This window comes from Bubalus kerabau, chromosome 1 (assembly GCF_029407905.1).
Source record: "Bubalus kerabau isolate K-KA32 ecotype Philippines breed swamp buffalo chromosome 1, PCC_UOA_SB_1v2, whole genome shotgun sequence".
In the NCBI taxonomy this organism is placed as follows: Eukaryota; Metazoa; Chordata; class Mammalia; order Artiodactyla; family Bovidae; genus Bubalus; species Bubalus kerabau.
In genome coordinates this window covers 50,655,509-50,678,666 of record NC_073624.1, presented here as the reverse complement: position 1 = coordinate 50,678,666, position 23,158 = coordinate 50,655,509, and the positions used below count along the sequence as shown (strand labels likewise).

The following is a 23,158-nucleotide window of genomic DNA, read 5'->3' as shown; positions in this document are numbered from 1 at the left end:
CGACCCCATGGACTGTAGCTTACCAGGCTCCTCTGTCCATGGGATTTTCCAGGAAATAGTACTGGAGTGGGGTGCCATTTCCTTCTCCAGGGGATCTTCCCAACCCAGGGATCGAACCTGGATCTCCTGCATTGTAGACATACGCTTTACCATCTGAGCCACCAGGGAAGTCCAAAATAAAAGTAGAGAAGGAATAATTTTTAAAAAGGAACTAAGGCACTGAGAGATTAAGCACAGTAAGAACAAGCTCCACATGGACCGGAGTGCTTCAAGTTGATGTGCATAGCCAGGGTGCCACCAGCATCATCCTTATAACCTCAAATTCACCCCTCCTGAACCCCAAGTCATCAGGCTCCCCTCTGAGGATCTCCTGACTTCTGTCAAAGTACCCCCAGGCCCACAGCAACCCAGGATCTATCACCCTGAAGTCATCTGTGATTCTTCTCTCTGACCCCCACATAAGGAACCGCTCCCCACTCCAGAAGTGTCTAGGGTGTTCTCCTGTACCCAGCTCCCCTCTCTCACTCTGGTTTTCCCTCCCATTGCCTTAGGTTCAGGACATCTCAACACACCTCCTTATCTCCTAATCCCAGTCACAAGTCCCTCCTCTCACTCCTCTTTGAAGCTCAGAATCCAGACTGTTGAAAGCCAAGTGTGATGTGACCTCATGGTCTCTGTCCCAGGGATTCTCAAGCTAAATGCCAGCAGAGCCCAAGCAGGTAACATCAGGCCAGGAGAGTGAGCCGTCTTTGCTAGCAGTGTCCTCGGTGGTCTTCTTCTAACAGATACTCTCTTTGAAATTAAACGCAGCAACAGTCTTCATTTCTACAATGCTCTCTCCAACCTTTTCTAGAAGGATCAGTTCAGTCCAGCTCAGTTCAGTCACTCAGTCATGTCCGACTCTTTGTGACCCCATGGACTGCAGTACGCCAGGCCTCCCTGTCCATCACCAATTCCGGGAGTACACTCAAATTCATGTCCATCATGACAGTGATGCCATCCAACCAGCTCATCCTCTGTCATCCCCTTGTCCTCCTGCCTTCAATCTTTCCCAGAATCAGGGTCTTTTCCAAAGAGTCAGCTCTTCTCATCAGGTGGCCAGAGTATTGGAGTTTCAGCTTCAGCATCAGTCCTTCCAATAAATATTAAGGACTGACCTCCTTTAGAATATATTGGTTGGGAAAAAAAAACAAAACACCAGTATACTGGTTGGATCTCCTTGCAGACCAAGGGACTCTCAAGAGTCTCCTCCAACACCACAGTTCAAAAGCATCAATTCTTCTACACTCAGCTTTTTTACAGTCCAACTCACATCCATACATGACTACTGTAAAAACCACAGCTTTGAGTAGATGGACCTGTGTTGGCAAAGTAACATCTCTGTTTTTTAATATGCTGTCTAGGTTGGTCATAACTTTTCTTCCTTCTTTTTAGAAGCATGCATGCCCCTTACTCTCTCTTTCATTTTCCCACTTTCGATAACGACTTGAACACTAGAAACGTTCCATCTTCCTGTAGGAGAACACAATCTTTATGACAGACGGCAGCTAACGCAGGCCTCTGTGAAGAGCTGGGGGAAGTGGGCGCTGGTGAAAATAGAAAACAGCTTTTGCTCTAGCTGCTAAGCCCACCTAGGAACAAGGTCCCAGGTGGCCCTAATGACTTTCTAAAGAAGTCCAATTCTGGATATTTATAAGAAATTCTCAGTAACTTAAAGGCTGATGGCTCATCAAAAAAAAAAAAAAAAATTTTTTTTTTTTTAATCATACACCAAAAATAAATAAAGCAGAACTGCTATGGGAAAAACTCCAATGAGACTCAAGGCTCCACCTACGGAGGACAACTGTGACCCAACTCCAGCATGTGGTGGCCACATGGAAATACTGGGTCAGTCTTACCAAATCCTCTGGTTTTCAAATGAAGCCAGAAACCTGCCTTTTATGTGAAGTGTTTTTGTGTAAAATCTTTCATTTTAAAAAAACATGGGGCCACATTGTATGTGCAGACCAACGTTTTCTAGATAAGACATGTGACCTGAAAGCTAGTAGTGTATGGTCTCCAACTTGGGGAGGAGGGGTCCTCTCTTCCACCACCACCCTCATCTACATTCCACTCCTGCACTAATCTTGAAATAATGGTTCCCTCCTGCCACTCTGCTGTTCAAACCCCTGGCAGCCTCACTGCCCACAGGCAGGAGTTCCTACTTCTTCCCTGGTGGCTCAGTGCTTCCTTTTAGCGGCCTGGGCTTCCTTTTAGCTCCATCTCCTCCTTGCTCCTAGAATGTCCTTACACCAAGGTCCATGGCCCTGCTGCCCCCATGCTCATCTTCCATCCATTCATACTGTGCTCTGTCCATGCAACTTCCTATGCCTAGGAAGTATGTCACTTGCTCAGTCATGTCTGACTCTGCGACCCCATGGACTGGAGCCCGCCAGGCTCCTCTGTTTATGGAATTTCCCAGGCAAAAATACTGGAGTGGGTTGCCATTTCCTTCTTCAGGGGATCCTCCCAATGCAGAGATCAAACTAGTGTCTCCTGCATTGCAGGCAGATTCTTTACCATCTGAACCACCAGAGAAGCCCACGTGAAAGTGAAAGTTGCTCAGCTGTGTCTGACTCTTTGTGACCCCATAGACCATACAGTACATGGAATTCTCCAGGCCAGAATACTGCAGTGGGTAGCCTTTCCCTTCTCCAGGGGATCTTCCCAACCCAGGGACCAAACCCAGGTCTCCCGCGTTGCAGGCAGATTCTTTAACAGCTGAGTCACAAGGGAAACCCATGCTTAGGAAACTGCCCCTCAAAAATTCCAATTCAAATCCTACCTCCTCATGATTCCTCCCCATCCTCCATTCCCATACCTTCAGGGTGTTCGGCTCACATGGAAACTCCTCACACAGCATCTCCTAACTGCTCACAGGTTGTGGTCTCCTAGTTAACTCTTCACCTGTCCAAGACTGCCTCTATCTGGGAGCAGGGTTCTTACCCAGTGTTTCAAGTCTCTTCTCCACATTGCCCAGAGACATTTTTTATGGGACACACATCTGAGTATGTTGCTCTCCTGGTTTTAGATGCTGTCTCCTGTGTGCAGATTCAAGCCCAATTGCCGTATCACCAACACAGAATCCTGAGTCTGGTTTGATTTTAAAAAGTCTACTTCTCCAGTTCCACTGTGGTCATCTCTGGTCACATGGACGTGTATGCTCAGTCTTTCAGTTGTGTACAACTCTTTATGACCACGTGGACTGCAACCCACCAGGCTCCTCTGTCCATGGAATTCTCCAGGCAATAATACTGGAGTGGGTTGCTGTGCCCTCCTCCAGGGGATCTTCCCGACCCAGGGATAGAACCCAGGTTTCCTGCATTGCAGGCAGATTCTTTTTTTTTTTTTAAGTATATCATAGTTTTTATTTAAGAACCTTTACTATTATTGCAGTACATAATTTTCTCTAAGTTTTACAGATTTCGATATTCATATTTACATTTGCTTCTTATATCTAAGCACAAGTTGACAATTAAAAGTTCCCCAGTATTTTTTGTTAAATGAATTAATAGTGAATACTTGGTTCTATTGCAGCAGATTCTTTACTGCTGAGCCACCAGGGAAGCCTGGGTTGGTCACATGGATAACAATATGCACTCTATACTTCAACCCCACAGGACTCCAGCTATATGCAGAAGCCACAATCTGTCTCACCTTTGTAATTCAACACATACTTGGGGAAAACAAGGACAGCAGGCTATTCAAAGAGACTATTATGAAAATTAAGTACATCCTTCTTATTTAATATGATAAAAAGTGAGTCCAGGAATGTTCTTTCCCATCTATCTGCTCTTACTGTTCTTTCAAAGCTCAGTCAATAAAATGTTCCTTGTAGAATAGGCTGGTATTATTTACTTCCTGGGATAAACGTTAACCAACACACACACACACGCACACTTTAAAAACAGTGAGATCTCTGAATGACGAGGAGGTGGTATGTCCATCTGTAATGCCAAGCCTCTGAGCGCCCGGCAGGTGTCCAGTACCAGTAGGTGCTCAGGGCCATGTGTGTGGAACTGGGAGTGTGCTCCAACTTCCCTTCCCAGGGTCCTGGCCCATCTAAAGTCAGCAGCACTTCAACAACTAGCAGGGACACAGCATCTCAAGACACCAAAAGAGCAAGGCAGGTGAGTGGGAGGGCAAGGGGTGGGAAACGTGGCGCAGTCTAGTACCAGCTCTGCTCATGACTTGCTGTGGGCCTCTGACACCTCAGCTTCTCCTCTCTGGGCCTCAGTTTCCTCACTGTAAAGGACAGTTTGGCTACATGACCTCCTAGGGCCCTGCTTCCAACTCCAGTCTTGGAACTGAGGCTTTCAACACTCACCTCTCTGGCATATCTGCCCGAGTTCCCTTGTGACATCCTGTCACATAGCAGTAGTTTATAAGAATCAGAATCACTGGCTATTTGGTACTTGCTGAGTGGCAGGACCCCACACAGGGATTTTTAAGCTTTATCTTATAGAATTCTCACACAGAGCTCCTGTGAAGTGGGTACTTGTCTTGGTTGGGTCCCCTAGAAGTGGTGCCTGAAACAGTCTTCCAAAGCCTATGATCCATGGAGGAGAAAGAAGGTGCTCTTGAGCGGGTAAGTGGGTGAGAGAAGCAGGACAGGAAGGGGAAAGGGCTGAGGATGGATGTAGTCATGGCTAAGGTCTAGTCTTGGCTTGATTTGTAGAGATTTCTGGAGCACAGTCCCATGGAGTTATCCCATCTTGAGGAAAGAGGCTCACCTTCTGTGTCCCCAGCATTAGTCAGTTACCAGCTTGGCTGATGGGAGAAGGAGAGGGAGGGTGGCAGAAGGAGATAGCCTTTCAGATGCCTCAGGGATGCTAATACCTTAAGTCAAAGGCTCTGGAGAAGACCAGAGGTATAGCTGTTACCATGGCACTCACAGCGTTGGGACTGGTACACTAGCTGGCAAAGGGGGTCTCAGAGAACCACAGCATCCACACAGCACTATTATTAGCCCATTTTGCAGATGGGAAAAACCGAGACTTGGAGAGGTTCAATGCACTCTCTTGGTCACAGAACTATAAAACACAGAACTCTGTACCATTAAGTACAAATCACATTTCCCATAAGCAGTCCCTACCCCTGTGGAGCAGGACCCATGGACCTCTGTCTCCTTGGCACCCAGACTGGTTACTGCATCAAAATGGTGTGAGGTGTGCTTAGAATGGCTGGGTTGGTGAGGTGCAGCTCTTCATGGTCGTGGAGCCTCAGGTGGCATGGCTCTATGAGGCAGGGATTCAGTCCTTACCATCTGAGGGCCCAGGGGAGCACCCCACTTTTTGACAGCTGCCTGGGCTCCAGGGCTTGTCAGCAGCCTGCTTCTCCCTGGGGGTGGGCCTCCTGCCAGGCTGCCTCTGCGGGAAGGGGAACATTATTCATCAGGGAGATAAGGCAGCTGATGAGAGACGGGCCTCCAAGCAGCTGTTCCTCAGCAGGGTTGGAGCGGATGCCGGAGATGCACAGGGGAGGGGGGCATGGAGGAAAGCCCATTGTTAGATAAAAAATGATGGTGTTGCTGAGGAGTGATGGGAGAGCACATTTCCAACCGAGACTGGGTGCTAGTACACGCTTGTCCCCAAGCCCTGTCCACAAATGTCTGTGCCTGATGAACCCCATGTGTGCCTCTGATCAGGCTAACTACTCAACAAGTCAGGGGGTTCCATCAGCTCAGGCAGCAAAAGTGTCCAACTGGTAGGGGTAGGGTGCATAGTTCCCATGGAGTTCTACCCCAAGCTAACTGTTCACTGAAACAGACTTGGGGCCACGGGGGGGCTGAGTGCTTCAGGCCCGGCTACAGCCCTCACTCACTCATTTCCTGCCTCCAGGGTACTTAGGGCACCTAAGCCCCCTTCCTGCAGCTCCCCTGGGACTCTCTTCTCTTAAAGCTAGCCTGTACAGGGTGGAATTTTCCAGGCTGAGGAGCAAGTATGGGTGAGGTTACGTTTTTTTTGAAAGGAGCCATTAAAAGGGACCCCAGGGGTTTCCTGAGAGAGAGAAAAGAGTTGGGTGGGTCCTCTCTGGAGGGAAATGGGCTCATCACGGCCCCCGCTGACACACCCAGCACCTCTCCTGCCTCCTTCCATCACCTTCCTTTCTGACCATACTGGAGGGTTTTCTCAGAAGTCAGGCTCTCCCCTGGCCCATATCCTGCAGTGGACGTTTGGACACTGACCTCCTAGCTAACCTTTATTCTTCCTTAGCAGTTAGAACAGGGAAGTGTGCACAGAGGGGTCTTTAAAAGCAGCTACGATATGATGTCCAACTCATTGTGACCCCATGGACTGTAGCCCTCCAGGCTGCTCTGTCCATGGGATTCTCCAGGCAAGAATACTGGAGTGAGTTGCCATGCCCTCCTCCAGGGGATCTTCCCAACCCAGGGATGGAACCTGCATCTCTTTTATCTCCTGCATTGGCAGGCAGGTTCTTTACCACTAGCACTACATGGGAAGCCCACTTTATAAAGCAAATGCAGCAGAATGTTGATTTGACAAGCAGGGTCATGAGCACATAAATAACAATAGTTAATGTTTATTAAGCACATAGTGTGTGTGAGGAACTTTTGTCTTTTAAAGAGCTTTACCTTAATTAATCCTGACAATTACCTGTAGAGGTAGTTTTTTTGTTTTAATAAGACAGAGAAACAAAAGGCTTAAGTCACCTCTCCAATGTCCCACTGCAGAGCCCTGAAGCCTGGCTCCTCACCAGACCACCTCAATACATGGGTGTTTGTTATATTATTCTCTCAACTTCTACTATGCTTGAAATAGTTTAGAACTGTTTTCTTAAAGGATCTGAAGTAAATATGGCAAAATATTAATATTTGTTAAATTTGTGTGTTCAACTTTATGCTTAAAATTATTGAAAACTTAAAAAAATATATATGAATATTTCAAAAGGGAAAAAAAAGCCTCAATGTTTCTACAACTTCTCCTCAGAAGACTGCTGGAGCCCCCTCAAACCTCCTCCCCAAAGCTCTCACACAATCAATCACATTATTATTATCTTTCTGTGCTTTTCTCCATCCTGACACTTATCACATCCCATTCTAGTTGTGGATTCACTGCTCATTTCTCCTTCTAGGCTGTGAACTCCACTGGGCTGATGTTGGACTTTTACCTGCATTTCCAGGGCCCGGCTTCCTGCAAGGAAAGTCTAGATGCTTCATAAAATCATTTGATGAAGCTGCACTGGGGGCTCCCACGGGTGATGACCGAGCTGCTGGTGGAAGGGAAGCTGTAGGGGGTGGAGGAACAAGCGCAGGCCCTGCCCTCCCTGCTGGAGACATATGGCAATACTTTCAGGACTATTACCCAGTCAGGGTTTCCAGCATAAGTGCTTCCAGCTGCACCTTCCATTGTGCACAGGAACTTCTTAAGACAGGATTCTGGCTGCTTTCAGCTTGGCTCACAGGCCTAATCTAAGAAGTGGAGGGCAGCTTTTGAGGCAGCCTATCTGGGCTTTCCCCACCAGGTCTCCACCTGTGGCCCTCTGCTGATCTGGTGTGCATCAGGTGAACACTCTGCAATGTGGCGTCTTCACTCTGGCTCAGGGGTTCTCCATCTTGGCTGCATCTTGAAATCACCTGGGGAGCTTGCAAAACTACTCACACCTAATCCTTCCCCTTCTTCTCCTACCCCTGATATTCTGATATGATTGGCCCCAGGCTGGCGTTTTTAGAAGCTTTCCAGGTGATTTTAACAGTTGGAGCTCCTGTTAGGTGCTTTTTGCTAAAAAGACAGCTGTCAGCAGGTGAGCTGCGATGACTTCATCATCAAGAGACATTACTGAGCATCTACTATGTGAAAGAACGTTACTAAGCATCTGTTATCTAGGAAGGAAGGAGTTTGAGATCTCTTTCCTAAGAAGCAACTGTGTTGGGAGGAGAAATTACTTAGCCAGTGTTGGCATGCACAGATCATACAGCCAGGGCGGGAATGGTAGGGTCTTGGTACCCATTAGGTCCATGTAGGACATCATTGATAGATCACAGGATAATTTCCTGCTGAGTCCATAAATACCTGTTGGACAAGAAAGCAAGGAGGGAAGTATATCTACAATACTTAGGTATCTTTCCTCAAGGTTCAGCTGGTATGGACTTATTCTCATCTGATATAAGCGAAGTCCCACCAGCATAAATGCTTATATTCATGTCAACCAAGGAACATATCAACATGTAAAACCAGGTTTATCTAAACCTGGGAAACGTTTCTAAGAATTTAAGTACCACTTCTAACAAATATCTAGCATTGCTGATGTATGGACTACTGTTTGGGGACCACTGGTTAAAGCCAATACCAGTTAAGCATACATGAACTTATTTAATCCTTTTAATAGCCCCAGAAGTTAATTAGTAAATTGTTTAGGACATGGACTTTGTTTGAAGTCCTGGTTCCAACATTTAACAGCTGTATGATCCTAGATCAAATTGCCAACATCTGCTGGATCATGGAAAAAGCAAGAGAGTTCCAGAAAAACATCTTTTTCTGCTTTATTGACTATGCCAAAGCCTTTGACTGTGTGGATCACAAGAAACTGTGGAAAATTCTGAAAGAGATGGGAATCCCAGACCACCTGATCTGCCTCTTGAGAAACCTATATGCAGGTCAGGAAGCAACAGTTAGAACTGGACATGGAACAACAGACTGGTTCCAAATAGGAAAAGGAGTCCGTGAAGGCTGTATATTGTCACCCTGCTTATTTAACTTATATGCAGAGTACATCATGAGAAACGCTGGGCTGGAAGAAGCACAAGCTGGAATCAAGATTGCAAGGAGAAATATCAATAACCTCAGATATGCAGATGACACCACCCTTACGGCAGAAATTGAAGAGGAAATAAACAGCCTCTTGATGAAAGTGAAAAAGTTGGCCTAAAGCTCAACATTCGGAAAACTAAGATCATGGCATCTGGTCCCATCACTCCATGGGAAACAGATGGGGAAACAGTGGAAACAGTGTCATACTTTATTTTTCTGAGCTCCAAAATCACTACAGATGGTGACTGCAGCCATGAAATTAAAAGACATCTACTCCTTGGAAGGAAAGTTATGACCACCCTAGATAGCATATTCAAAAGCAGAGACATTACTTTGCCAACAAAGGTCCATCTAGTCAAGGCTATGGTTTTTTCAATGGTCATGTATGGATGTGAGAGTTGGACTGTGAAGAAAGCTGAGTTCCAAAGAACTGATGCTTTTGAACTGTGGTGTTGGAGAAGACTTGAGAGTCCCTTGGACTGCAAAGAGATCCAACTAGTCCACTCTAAAGGAGATCAGTCCTGGGTGTTCATTGGAAGCACTGATGCTAAAGCTGAAACTCCAGTACTTTGGCCACCTCGTGCGAAGAGTTGACTCATTGGAAAAGACTCTGATGCTGGGAGGGATTGGGGGCAGGAGGAGAAAGGGATGACAGAGGATGAGATGGCTCAATGGCATCACCGACTCAATGGACATGAATTTGAGTAAACTCTGGGAGTTGGTGATGGACAGGGAGGCCTGGCGTACTGCAATTCATGGGGTCGCAGAGTCGGACATGACTGAGCGACTGGACTGAACTGAACTGATAATCCTAGAATACTAGTTAAAATGTTTGTGCCTCTGTTTACCCATCTGTAAAAAAGGAAGATGACAATGATGATGATACGTACCTCATATCTAGGAGGACCGAATCTACCAACACAGGGATGCCAATGTCTGGCACACGGTGAGCCCTGACAAATGGTAGTTATATTAGCTAATCACTGGGGCTGACAGGTAAGTAGCACTTTATTTGTGAGATAGGCCAAAGTTTCCACAAATATTTTTTTTAATTGCTTTAGTATCTTGAAAATAGACCATCTCATGTATATGAGACCACATACAGCAGCCCTGCTGAAAACCCACACAATCCCTGATGCTTTTGCCCCAAGACACTGGCTTTGTAGCCATTGCCATGTTGTTGATCCACCACCACTGTGCATACTCTTTTATCCCGTGATCGCTTACTGTCCTCAGCAGGTCCATCTACGGCAGAAGTTCTGTTCAGTCCTTTCCTGTACCACCGTCCAGCAATGAACTTCAGATATTTTTCCACGACTGCATACTTCAAAGTCTTCTGTATACTGTTACGACTCTTGTATTTCTACTCAGCATATCTTGGAAATCACTTCGTATCAGGACAAATGGTATTGATCAGTATCTCATTATAAGGCTGTGCCCTAATTTACTTAACCAATTCTCTACAGAACAACAGTAAGGTGTTTTCCTAATCTTCAGTGGTTAACAAACATTTCTAAGAATGAAACTAATCTTAGCATTCACATAATGTATAACATCAACTGCCTGCCATTAATTTTGAATGTACTGTAGTGCATACAAGGGCTTATAAGAATTTTTGTACCTGGAATTGGGTGCAAGAAAAGTATTTGACATTATCTACTTATATATTATGTATGTAAGAACATATAAGCATACATTTGGCTGCAAATCACAGCTGTGACCAAAGCAATAAAGAAAACGTATTCCTCACATTACTGAGATGGGCAGTCCAGGGCAAGGGAATCAGAGGTTCACTGTCATCCTTAAGGACGTACATATTTCATGTCCTTCTACTTCATATTCTTGGGGACTTTTGTGCTCATACTGCCCCTTCATATCATCAGTGAGTCACTGTAGCTCCCAAGTTCCCACTCTTATACCTTTGAGAAAACCCCCTTCCCTCTGTTGCTTTTAAGAAGCTTGGTCGAGTTTCCAGCATCCCCTGGCAGGTGTCTCTCTGACCTCAGTGGTCAAAGCTGCATCTCAGACTCTCTCCTAAACACATCTCTCTCAGTGGGAACAGAATGATCATAACTGCCTGAAACAAATCAAGATTCATCTGCTGGGACTAGAAGGGGCCTATGCTTCCCTGAAGTACATGGCCAAGATCTGGATAAACACAAGATTTACGAGGCAAGAAAGAAGGCAAGCAATGAACAGTATACACACACCTTCTGAAGCCTTCATCTTCATGGATGACCATACATTGTTCTTTCAAAGAGTTCACTCATAGGATTATGTGTTTTAAGAGAACAACATTGTTAAGTACATTTACTCTGATGCATATGGATAAATTTTAAAATGCAATGATAACTCTTAAAATCTGTTTTAAGGCTTTTAACAAAGTCTGGCAGATCTAGTGGTACAAAGAACTCTTGACTTGGAATGAGAAAACACAAGATCGACACGCTGCCACTTCTGACCCACAGAGACTGTGAGATAACAAATACCTATTATATTACATCAATAAGTTTGTGGTGGTTTGTTACCAAGAATAGAAAACTAATACATATCTCTCAGTAGTTCATGCCTTTTCATCACTGAAAAGCATTCCATTTTGTGGGTATACTACATTTTGTTTATCCACTCAACAGTTGATTTGGGTTGTCTCTAGTTTCGAGCTATTATGAATGAAATTTCTATGAAAATTCTTGTACAAGTCATTTAGTAGACATGTTTTATTTCCCTTGAGAAAAAATGTAATAGGAGAATAGTTGGATTATATGGTACATATATATTTAACTTTGTAAGAAAGAGCCAAACAATTTTCCAAAAAGGTAGTACCATTTTACACTCCCATTGGTAGTTTTTGAGAGTTCCTGTTACTCCATATCCTTGCCAACAGCTAGTATTGTCAGGCTTTTTAATTTGATATTTCATTATAGTTTTTATCTGCCTTTTCCTGATGATTAATGATGTTTGGCACCATTTCGTGTGCTTATTGGCTCTTTTCTATAAATTTTCTTTTGTCAAATGCCTGTTTAAATCTTAAGGAATACTGCCATCCCATGAGATTGTTTCAATGAGGTACCATTTCATGCCAGTCAAAATAGCTGCTATCCAAAAGTCTACAAGCAATAAATGCCGGAGACGGTGTGGAGAAAAGGGAACCCTCTTACATTGTTGGTGGGAATGCAAACTAGTACAGCCACTATGGAGAACAGTGTGGGGATTCCTTAAAAAACTGGAAATAGAACTGCCATATGACCCAGCACTCCCACTGCTGGGCATACACAATGAGAAATCAAAAGAGACGTGTGTACCCCAATGTACATTGCAGCACTGTTTATAATAGCCAGGACATGGAAGCAACCTAGATGTCCATCAGCAGATGAATGGATAAGAAAGCTGTGGTACATATACACAATGGAGTATTACTCAGCCATTAAAAAGAATACATTTGAATCAGTTCTAATGAGGTGGATGAAACTGGAGCCTATTACACAGAGTGAAGTAAGCCAGAAAGAGAAACACCAATACAGTATACTAATGCATATATATGGAATTTAGAAAGAAGGTAATGATAACCCTGTATGCCAGACAGCAAAAGAGACACAGATGTATAGAACAGTCTTTTGGACTCTGTGGGAGAGGGCAAGGGTGGGATGATATGGGAGAATGGCATCAAAACATGTAAAACATCATATGTGAAACAAATCGCCAGTCCAGGTTTGATGCATGATACAGGGTGCTCAGGGCTGGTACCCTGGGATGACCCAGAGGAATGGTACAGGGAGGAAGGTGAGAGGGGAGTTCAGGATGGGGAACACGTGTAAACTCATGGCGGATTCTAGTCAATGTGTGGCAAAACCAATACAATATTGTAAAGTAAAATAAATAAATTAAAAAAAAGAAAATAATACATATATAATGTGGTTGATATTTAATAGACACCAAAAAAAGACAGTTATTATTATTTATATACCTTTTAAGAGGCAGAGTTCTAGAAGTCTATAAAAAGCCCATAGAATATACTTTAAATAATATATCCTAGATCCCTGTCCTGAAGAAGGCGGGGAGGAGAAAGAGAGAGAGGTAACAGAACAGAGAAGATTGAGCAAGGATGCAAGAGGCCTCGGGATCTGAGCTGGAAGACTTCAGGGGCAGGAGGTACTGCTTGGTTTAGGGATGATCAGGAGTTTTGCCTTAGAGATACTGAGGTTGAATGGAAAGCTGGCATCCAAGTAGCTTCATTGCAGAGTTTTTAACTAGGGTGAGTGCTGAGACCTGCCATCTAAAAGGGTGCCAAACACCTCTATTTAAAGCAGCAGAGATCTGAAGCATTTCATTAGCCCTGCAGTCTCTGGGGGGTGGGGAGCTGGAAAAAAGAGCTAAGCATGTGCGAGGGGACATTATAGGAAACCTGGAACAACTCTCTATCAGCAATGCTAAAATTAGCACATCTCCCTCCTCACTGCTCCTCCGGCATCACCTCAACTTTCTCACCTTTACCCCAAGATCCATTCCTGGGCACTAAACACCCTTGCTACAGGGGGTCTTGAAAGCTTGATTTTCTAAAGCCTCTGAAGAAGGGTAAGGGCAGTGACAGTGTCCAGCAAGTTTCTAAGGGCTAAATCTCTACCCCCATCAAAGGAGAAAGAAGTTTTATAGGGATTTTTCTGTTAATCAATATGACATGTGCTTTTTTAAATAAAGAAGATACCAAACATCACAGCAACATATAAAGAACAGGGTAAAAGTATGCAGTAGTCCTAAGGTTCAGAGATAATATTTATATTCCAATAGTTTCCTTCCATATTTTCAATATGTAAATACATATACTTCTAAATAAAATGGAAATTATACATCTATGCCATCCTATAGTCTTTTCAATTACTGTTCCACAGGGATCTTTTTTGGCTAAAATGTAAATAAGTAGACCTTTTTATTGATTACATATTATCTTGGTGCCTATCTAGATTTTTAAAAATTATTACATTCAGTCCTGGGAAGAATGTCTATCTTTTTGAATTTTTAAACTTTTTCCATACCTAAAGCCTTTAGTAGGGAACTTAGAGGGTCAAAGACTATAAACATTTAAAATTATACTGTCCTCTAGAAAACTTGTGTCCCTGGTGATTCAGTGGTTAAGAATTTGCCTTCAATGCAGGAGCCACAGGAGAATGCGGGTTCAATCCTTGGGTCGGGAAGATCCCGTGGAGGAGGGCATGGCAACCCACTCCAATATTTTTCCCTGGAGAATCCCATGGACAGAGGAGCCTGGTGGGCTACAGTCCATAGGGTCACAAAGAGTCGCACATGACTGAAGCGACTTGGCATGCACACTAGAAAACTTAATTTTCGCTTTTATCAATAGTGTATTGGAAGGTCAATCTCCTCTACCTTTCACAACATGAAGTCAATATTTTAAATCTTTCTGATTCTAAAAAAAAGTCTCCTGGTTTCCTCCATGTTTTCTTTGGTAATTATTGAAATTTAGCATCTTTTCACCTAGTGTCCACAGGTCATTTCTTCTTTTTAGTGAAGAAGATGTATATGTTTACTTATATTGGGATATTCATCTTTGTTGATTTATTAGAACTAGTTATATATGAGGTAGTAATCCTTTGCCATATTTTCAGTATTTTCTCCAAATTTTTTATGTCTCTGAGGAGGCTTTTTCCCCACAGGGAACTGTGGTGGTAGCCAGGAGGTGTTTTAACTTTCCTGGCTCTTCCTCCCACTGGAGTAAGATGTATTAAAGCTTCTTTGTACTTCCTGGGGTGAAATGAAGCTAACACCACTTGAAATCCAGCCTCTTCTAAGTGTGTGTGTCTTCCTGTCCTGTGGAGGGTGGAATGCTGGGAATGTCTTTCCCTGACTTCCTTGCAGCTAAGATTTTGAATATAAAGCAGATTTGACTAAATGAAGCCCTTGCTCAACTTTGAAAAGCAGAAGTGAGCTGCTCTTCCTCAGCCTGACTCTTTTTGAGCTGGGACATCGATCTTTTCCTGCTTTGGGACCCGAATTTAGGCTGGAATTTACACCATAAGTTTTTCTACTTTTCCAGTCTTTGAATCAAGGTGGAACTATACAGTCAGCTTTCCTAGGTCTCCAGCTTGACGACTGCAGATCTTGGACTTCCCAGATTTCATAATCACGTAAGCCAATTCCTTGTTATATATGTAAGTGTATATATATGTATTTATATACAATATATATTTATATATACAATATTTGTAATATGTTGTACGTATTATAAAATGAAATATATTATATTTGAAATTGTTAGCTGCTCAGTTATGTCTGACTCTTTGCAACCCCATGGACTCTAGCCTGCCTCTGTCCACAGAATTCTCCAGGCAAGAATACTGGACTGGATAGTCAATCCCTTTTACAGGGGAATCTCAATATTTATGGATTCCTCCTATTGGTTCTGTTTCTCTGGAGAACCCAGACACTGGGGTATTGAACCTGAGAACAAAATGCCAACATTTTAAGGACAAGTGACAGAAAGACAAGAAGAGCCTGAATCCTTGACAGCAACTTCTCTTACTCTCCCCATCTGGAACACCTACATCTAGACCCTTATTATGTGAGAAAAAGAAGTGTCTTTACTGCCTGCGCTGCTACATGTCAAGTTTTCAGTTACCTGCAGTGAAAACATTTCTGACCCACCCAATTATCTCACATCTCTAAGCCTCATTTCCCCAGGTTACACAATGAGAAAAAGAACAGAGAAGGGAATGACCTTAAATGAAACTCACAGCCATGTCCCAGTGCCTCCTGGCTGCAGGGCTCTGAGCTTGGGGCTCCAGGACAGGCAGCAGAGTTAGTGCCTGAGAGCGAGGACTCTGGGGCCAGATCACCTGGCTCAGAAGCCCAGATTCACCATTCACATACACACACAGAAACATTTCTTAGCCACTCCAAGTGTCAGCTTCCTTGTTTTTAAAGTAGAGATCCTAACAATATGTTTGATAAGAGTTGCTAGCAAGATCAAATGAATTAATCCATGTAAGGCACTTAGAACATTATCTGGCATGCAGAAAAATGCTCAGTGAACATTATTCATAGCTAAGAATTAGACATGGGTCAGCTCTTGGGAGTTTAGAGTCTAGCTTGAATATCAAGAAATATACACATTTGAATATGACTCAAACTTTAAAGATGCACATTCATGATTGAAAAAAGGAAAAATTTTTCTTTCATTCTTAAGTAAACTTAGTACCTTCTTGTCACAAGAGATAGGAGGTTAAGAGCTGCCTTCAAGGAAGATTTACATAAATTAGTGGATGACAAAACCATAATAATATGTCAAAGAAAGAAGCACAGTATTTTGGGATCACTCCAGGATTTGAATTAATTGTACTAACATGAAAGTGAAAATGTCAGTCACTCAGTCGTGTCCGACTCTTTGCAACCTCATGGCTGTAGCCCACCAGGCTCCTCTGTCCATGGGATTCTCCAGGCAAGAATACTGGAGTGGGTAGCCATTCCCTTTTCAAGGGGATCTTCCTGACCCAGGGATTGAACCTGAGTCTCTCATACTGCAGGCAGATTCTTTACTGTCTGAGCCGTCAAGGAAGCCCAGAAATATAGCAAAAGATAATACTGCATAGCTGTTTTTTTTTTAGTTTCTAAATCATTTTTATGAATTCACACAACTTTGTGAGAAAGAGGCAAATACTACATAAAATTTGCTCTGAACCTGACCCCGTTTTGCTCCTCACCTCATTAAATAATGAGCATAATTCTCATTTTACAGATGAGAGGCCACAGGTTTATTGTGAGGTTCACACGAGATGATGCAAGGGAACATGCTCACTCTCTAACTTTTCTAAAACAGTTTTTGTTTTTTTTTTTAAAGTGCATGAGATTATCCCCATGTGAAGACTCAGAGATCATAAATTCTCCAGTGGTGTCCTACCTCCACCCCAGGTTCCTGGAAAGAGCCCTATATTCCTCTGATGGGCCCTATTTAATATACTTCTCTCCAGCTTCTTTGGCTGTGGGAACTGCCCCTCGGAGAACTCTTTCTGCCTCTCTGGGTTCTCTATAAACACTCCATCTCTTAAGCTGGGGAGGTTGTGAAGGATGTACTCCTGACCCTACCCCGACAAGCCACCTGCCCACCCACAGAGCACCCGGGCCCCTCAGGAATGTGAGCTCCGGGACCTGGCTCCAGCCTCTGTGAGACAGAAGTCAGAACCTTGCCTTCTTCTCCTGAGAGGCCCTAGATTCTTGAAGCATGAAACTCCCTCTAATCGTCTGAGATCTGAGGCTTGGGAAGCACCATTGATTCAAGGAGGCACTTCTTCCTGAGCCAGGCTGCGCTGCAGGATGCTGCTTTAGGGTCATTTCTGCCCAGGACGGGGACCCTGGCCTTCCTAAAACAGAGCTCTCAATCATGACAAATCCAGTTTACACATAGAGGTTTCACAGGATGCCTTGAAGGGCAGGGATGGGGAACCTGCTTCCACCTCTCCCCTCTTGCAGAAACAGCAGCAGGGAAGCCAGTTACACACAGATTCAAATGGGTTGAGAACACAGGGTCTGGAGCCAGCCTCTCTGGGCTCAAATCCTGAACCAGCCACTTTCTAGCCCTGTAAACTAAGGCCAGTTACTTTCATGCTCTATGACTTTGGTTCCTTTTGGGAAATCAAGAGAATTCAGTACTTACTTCATAGAATTAAGAGAATTTGAGTTCATGAAAAATGCCAGGTGTGTAGTGAGCGCACAATGAATTTCAGCTATTTTTATTATTTACCCTGTGATTTTTGAGTAAGTCTTGAACCTGCGAGGGCCTATTTCCTCATTCATAGGATGGGGATAGTAACATGTCCACAGTCACTCGCTTTTCTCCCTTTGGTAATACTCATCACTCTTGTAACTACACACCCAGTGTTTGTCCACCTGTCTACACAGCATATGCTTGCAGCAGGGTTTAGTAGAGTATCTAGCACATAGTAGGTGCTCAAAAGAGTCACTGAATGAAGGAATGGTACTGTTGTCAGGACTGGATGAAATGAAAGAATACTGAATTTGCTTTCTGTATGTGTGTGTCTGAGAGGGAGGGATATGGGCTGTCAAGCAACCTGGACCAGTATCCCAGCTTAGTCCTTACTATCTGTGTGACCACAGGCAAGTAGCTGACCTCTCTGAGTGTCCTCAGCTATAAAATGGAGACAGTGATATTGACCTAGTTAGGAAGATCAATGAGGTCAATTATGGTTAAGCATTTAGTTCTGTGTGCAGCACATAATAGGTGGCCCACAAGCAGCAGCTCCCCTCCCTACTTCTCTGCTTTCTATTGACTGAGCCAAATACACAATAAAATGATATAAATGAACATTTATTGAGCACTTACTGTGTGCCAGGCATTGTGCTAAGAGCATCATACACAGTGCAATGGTTTTGCAAACAGACTTAGGAGAAAAAAATCTTTTTGTAAGCAAGTGTGGAGTTAGGGAATTGAGGCATTTATATGCACTTTCACAAGATTGAGAAAATGTTAACTGTCTCCATCAAAGAAAGAGCATATGTATAAGAAGGGAAGAGCTAGTCCATGATGGAGATTATGGACCCACCACTGGCCCTTCATGTGGCTTTATCCAGGGCAGCTCTGAGTTTATCCACATAAGCTTTTGTTTGGAAAAAACAGGATTCTGCTGCTTAAAACAAAAATAAATAAGTAAACTGAAATGGCTTGGAAAGTCCTCATATAATGGAAAGAACACAGGCCTGGAGTTGAAAAACCTGGCTTCCTGTCCTGGCCCTGACACTAACCAGTCTGAGACCTTGGACAAGTTAACTCCCCTATTAAGCCTTAGTCCCTTTATGGGTAAAATGAGGAGGGGAGAATAGGACAACTTCTGAGGCCTTTTCCAGCTAAAACATTCTGAGTGTGCCCTTCTGGCTCTTTCTCCAATAGAACTTTCCAATGAAAACTGAGAGACCAACACATGAAGATGGACTTGAGTCAAGAGAGGGTGGAAATGGAATAAAAAGAATCTTAAGCTGCCATTCAGTCCAGGACCATCTCATGGATCCTTGTTCTGAGCAAATCTTCCTTCATCTTTTTTTGATGAAGATCATCAAAGAAGATCATCTCTCTTTCATCCTGGTCACTGCCAAATCTCTAGGCATATTTCCTCATAACATTCCGTTCATTCTTTAAAAACCAGTGTCAATGTCATGGTAATTTGTTCATTCAATGACTAGTTATTTACTATCTACTATGTGCCAGGCACTCTTCTAAGGCATATACAGTGAACAAAACAAAATTCATGCCCTACACATTTGAAATGGGGACAGCATTTGTTAAGCAACCAGTCCTTTCCATGTTGTTGTTCAGTCACTCAGTTGTGTCCGATTCTTTGCGACCCCATGTACTACAGCACACCAGGCTCCCCTGTCCTTTAAGATCTCCCGGAGCTTGCTCAAACTCATGTCCATTGAGTCGGTGATGCCATCCAATCATCTTGTCCTGTCATCCCCTTCTCCTCCTGCCTTCTATCTTTCCTAGCATCAGGGTTTTTTCTAATGAGTCAGCTCTTTGCATAATCATACCATTACATTTTAAATCACATGTTGACCTCCCTATTAGACAGTAAGCTTTACTAGAGCAATGGCCAGAGCCAGAGAATATGTACCCTGCCTCTGAAGAGGTGTCTAAAGATCCCTGTAAGAACTGGGAGTCTGCAGCTTAGTCGGGACAGATGACAAGGGAGCTGGCGGCTATCCAACTCTGCTCTAAATTCCCCGCCAATGGTAAGGGAATGATGGCATATTCCATTGGCCCACCCCGTCCTACCCCAGTTGTTGCTGTTCCCAAAACACATTTATCTTGCATGGGGCATAGGGCTTAGTGCTTGAGATAAACTCTTGAGCAAGACACATGCAACCCTTGAGTCCAGGGAAGTTCTGGGAGATAAGCAAGGACAGAGCGCATTTGAAAAACAATATGATGAGTGTACTCCCTGCAGTCCCCAAATCCCAGGCTGGGCCAAGTTGAGCGGGGAACATAGCCAGTGAGGGCTTCTAAACCCGATTGAGTGTTAATACAGAGTCAACAAAATGGTTGGGAGTTGGCCATGCCAGTGATATTTTCTAGGTGTGAGGTGGTAAAACAGGTTTTTCATGCAAGATTGGTCAATATCTGCAAATCACAACCTTACGGAAAGTAGTTATTAGCCCATTTTTTGGATGAAAAGATTAAGGCTCAAGAAGTACCTTATGTAGGTCACTCTGCTAATAAGCATTAGAGCTGTTCATTCCAAAGCATTCACACCAGGTTCTGGGAATAGAAGCTTTTACATGACATGCAAAGAAGAGGATGACACAGCTGGTGGGCAGATTTACAGGCCCAGCTTTGAACGGAAGATCTGGTACCCTTATCCACTATGGAGAAGTTACTTCCTCTCTCTGAGCTCCAATCTCCACATCTGTTGGCATCTGCTGTAGGATCATGTTCACTTCTACTGGCAAATACAACACATCTGAATATGCTCCAATCAGAGGCTACAAACCAGTAGCGTGGACTAAATTTAGCCTTTGGAGGCAAAAAGAGCCAATGATTTTAGATGAATGTTACAGATGAGGTTTAGAGTGGTTAAGAACTTGCCCAGGCTTGCATAGCTAAAACATGATAGAGCTAGGACTTTGGCAATCTGGATCCAGCATCCAGTCATAAGCAACACAAGTCTCTACTGTTCTTCAAGTGCAGAAAAGTGGCAACTGACACTCAACCTCTACATCTGGGCGGCATTAAGGAGTGGCAGGGACCATCGTGAACTACAGGGTCTGTGCTTTAACTAAGGAATGCTCCTGTGATGGATCATGGGGAAGACTGGTGAATGTTTTGTGTCTCAGTGTTCTTCTCTATAAAACTGGGATAATAATTCTGCCTGTCTCATAGGGTTAATGTGAAGACTAAATGAGTTAATGTGCCTAGCACACAGCAAACATTACCTAAGTATAAGCTGTTAGTATTGTTACTGTCTGAGGAGTGACTCTTGTCTTAAACATTCATAATGTCCATTTAAATATGGTATGGTAAGCTGGGCACACCACTAGGGATCAATTTCTGACAGTATCTGAGGCCATTTCCTCCTCCTTCTGAGCAACATAGGGGCTCCTGGAAGGGTTAGGAATAAACAAGATCTCCAGGACACATGCCACGAGCTCTATGCATTAGCAGCAGCTTCCAGAGCTGGCCACAGCAACCAATCAATGAGCATGGTTACCACTGGCCTCTAGGCGAAAAAGAATGTGAGGTGCAATGGGCAGCCTTCCAGGGACCCAAGAAGGGAGGCCTCATCCTTTCAGGATGTCCCTGGCTTCAGATAAAACCCTTCCTGTGTTCCAGTTCACAGCTGGCAGGGCCATCGGCAATGACTGATTGCAAAGGATGAGCTGTTGAAAAGATGTGTGTGTGAACCAAACGCCAGCTAGATCAGGCAAAGAGTGCATTCAGGAGGCTGGGAGGAAGACGATCACCTGTACAATGGTTTGTTTTGCACCTATTAAGGACTTGGCCCTGGGCCAGGCATTCAGGAGGCAGCGAAGATAGTAACGTTAGCAGCTCACCTGTACCCCCCTTCTGAGTCCTCTAACAGCTATGATCTCTTGATCTTTAGCACAATTATATGACACAAACAGGCCTCATTTCCTGCACTTAAAGATGGGTAGCAGAAGAGACCTGTTCAAGATTACGAAGTGTAGCAGAGGCGAGATACTTGGCCAAACTTGTTCTCAAGCTTGCTCACTTGGGTACCCAGCTGGGCTATATTTCCCTGCAGGCCGTGTGTCTGGGTGCATCCACGTGACTGAGTGCTGGCCAATGGAATAAACGAAACACTGGTAATAATGACGTATGGCTTTGCTAGGCCTGGCCCACAAAAATCCTCACAGCAGTCCTCCACTTTTTTTTTATCCCTTCTTGTCAGTTAGCAGATGCAAATGCCTGCAGAGGATCCTGAAGACACAGGGATGATGGAGCCACATGATGGAAGGGGCCTGGCTGGCCTCCTAAGTAACTCGCTGAATGTGAGGAATGGGCTTCTTTTGCATTAGGCCATCTAGTTTGTTTCCCCACTATAATCAGTCTACCTTATATACACAAAGAAAAACCAGAACTTGGGTTTTAAAGACATTCTCCTCTACAGCTGGTAGTTTTTTCTACCCCATTCCAAACAAGCAAACAAACCTCCTTATGGCTGTAGGGTCTTTGGATTTTACCAAGCACTTGGATGAATAATGGGCAGTTTCCTTCTTCCATGCAGCTAACATCTGGGCTGTCTCTCATGTTGTGTAGGAAGCTTTCAGATGAGTTGCTTTCCACAAAGGTGGTAGTCAATATATTTTAGGTGAGTGGCACCCATACACAGTATTATTCTAGCTTGAGATTTCATTGAGCCTACAATCTAGCTGGAAGGATGAGAACCATATCTGCAAAACCAAGAAACATCCTAGAGGGTGGGCCATACATAGTCCAAGTGGTAGAAGAGGGGTGAGCAGGCAGGGGAGATCTTCTGGTCTCCCCCAACCCACCTCACATCCTTGCTTGTCTGTAAACACAGGTACACTCTGACAGTGTGCCAATACCTGCTGGGTGCTCTGCCTCCTTACTGCATTTAGTCCACACAAGAGCTCTGCCAAGATCCAAGCAGTCCATGGATATTGAATCTCTAAGGCCCCATGATCTGTATACTACAGAGCCCGCAATCCTCCCCTTGTGCCTCTGCCCTCCTTTCAGGCACATCTCTCTCCCCAGCTTCCAGCTGCCCTTGAAGGAATGGTGCTGGTTATCCCTCTAAGGGCATCCTGGCCTTTGACAATCAAGAACCACAAAACCAGATCTCCTGGGAACACCTCGGTTTTCAAGGCGTCCTCTGCAGAAGAGTCCCACATTCAGCTGAAGGGTGTAGCAGAGCCCTCGATACACAAGCTAGGAAGTCCCTGAGACAAGAGGGCTGAAGGTTTGCACAGCTGGAGGCCCCGGGGAAAGGTCTGGCGGCAGCTGAAACTAACTGACCCCATCTGGAAGCAGAGCCTCCTCAAGGGACACGGAGGGAGGAAAGGAGACAGGAAGTGGCTGATCTGCTTGTTCTCAGGAAGCTGCAAGGCCTGAGCGATGCTGTTCCCTGGAAACCATAGATCTGCTGTTTCTCAACACGTGCTCCTGGGACCCCTGCATCACACTCACCTGGCAAGCTGGAAAAGAGGATTTGGGAGCCACAAACATAATGAATCCAAATCCTGGGAAACAGGAATCCACATGTTAGACAAGCTCGCCAGAGAGTTCTGATGCTCAGTAAGGTTTAAGAAGAGAAAATGTCACTTTACTGAAACAGTTCTAGCTAGTT

The 23,158-nt window shown here is 44.2% G+C and overlaps 1 protein-coding gene and 1 long non-coding RNA gene across 2 annotated transcripts in view; both read right to left on the bottom strand.

The window, feature by feature from the left end:
• Positions 1–23,158, bottom strand: part of SYN3 (synapsin III) — a 492,105-nt gene that overhangs the window by 353,061 nt on the left and 115,886 nt on the right. The window lies entirely within an intron of this gene.
• On the bottom strand, positions 4,679–7,428 carry LOC129647720 (uncharacterized). Its single transcript, XR_008712461.1, has 3 exons — positions 7,171–7,428; positions 5,303–5,408; positions 4,679–4,809 (listed from the first exon to the last, which is right to left on the bottom strand). It is a non-coding gene; the product is annotated as an uncharacterized LOC129647720 (long non-coding RNA).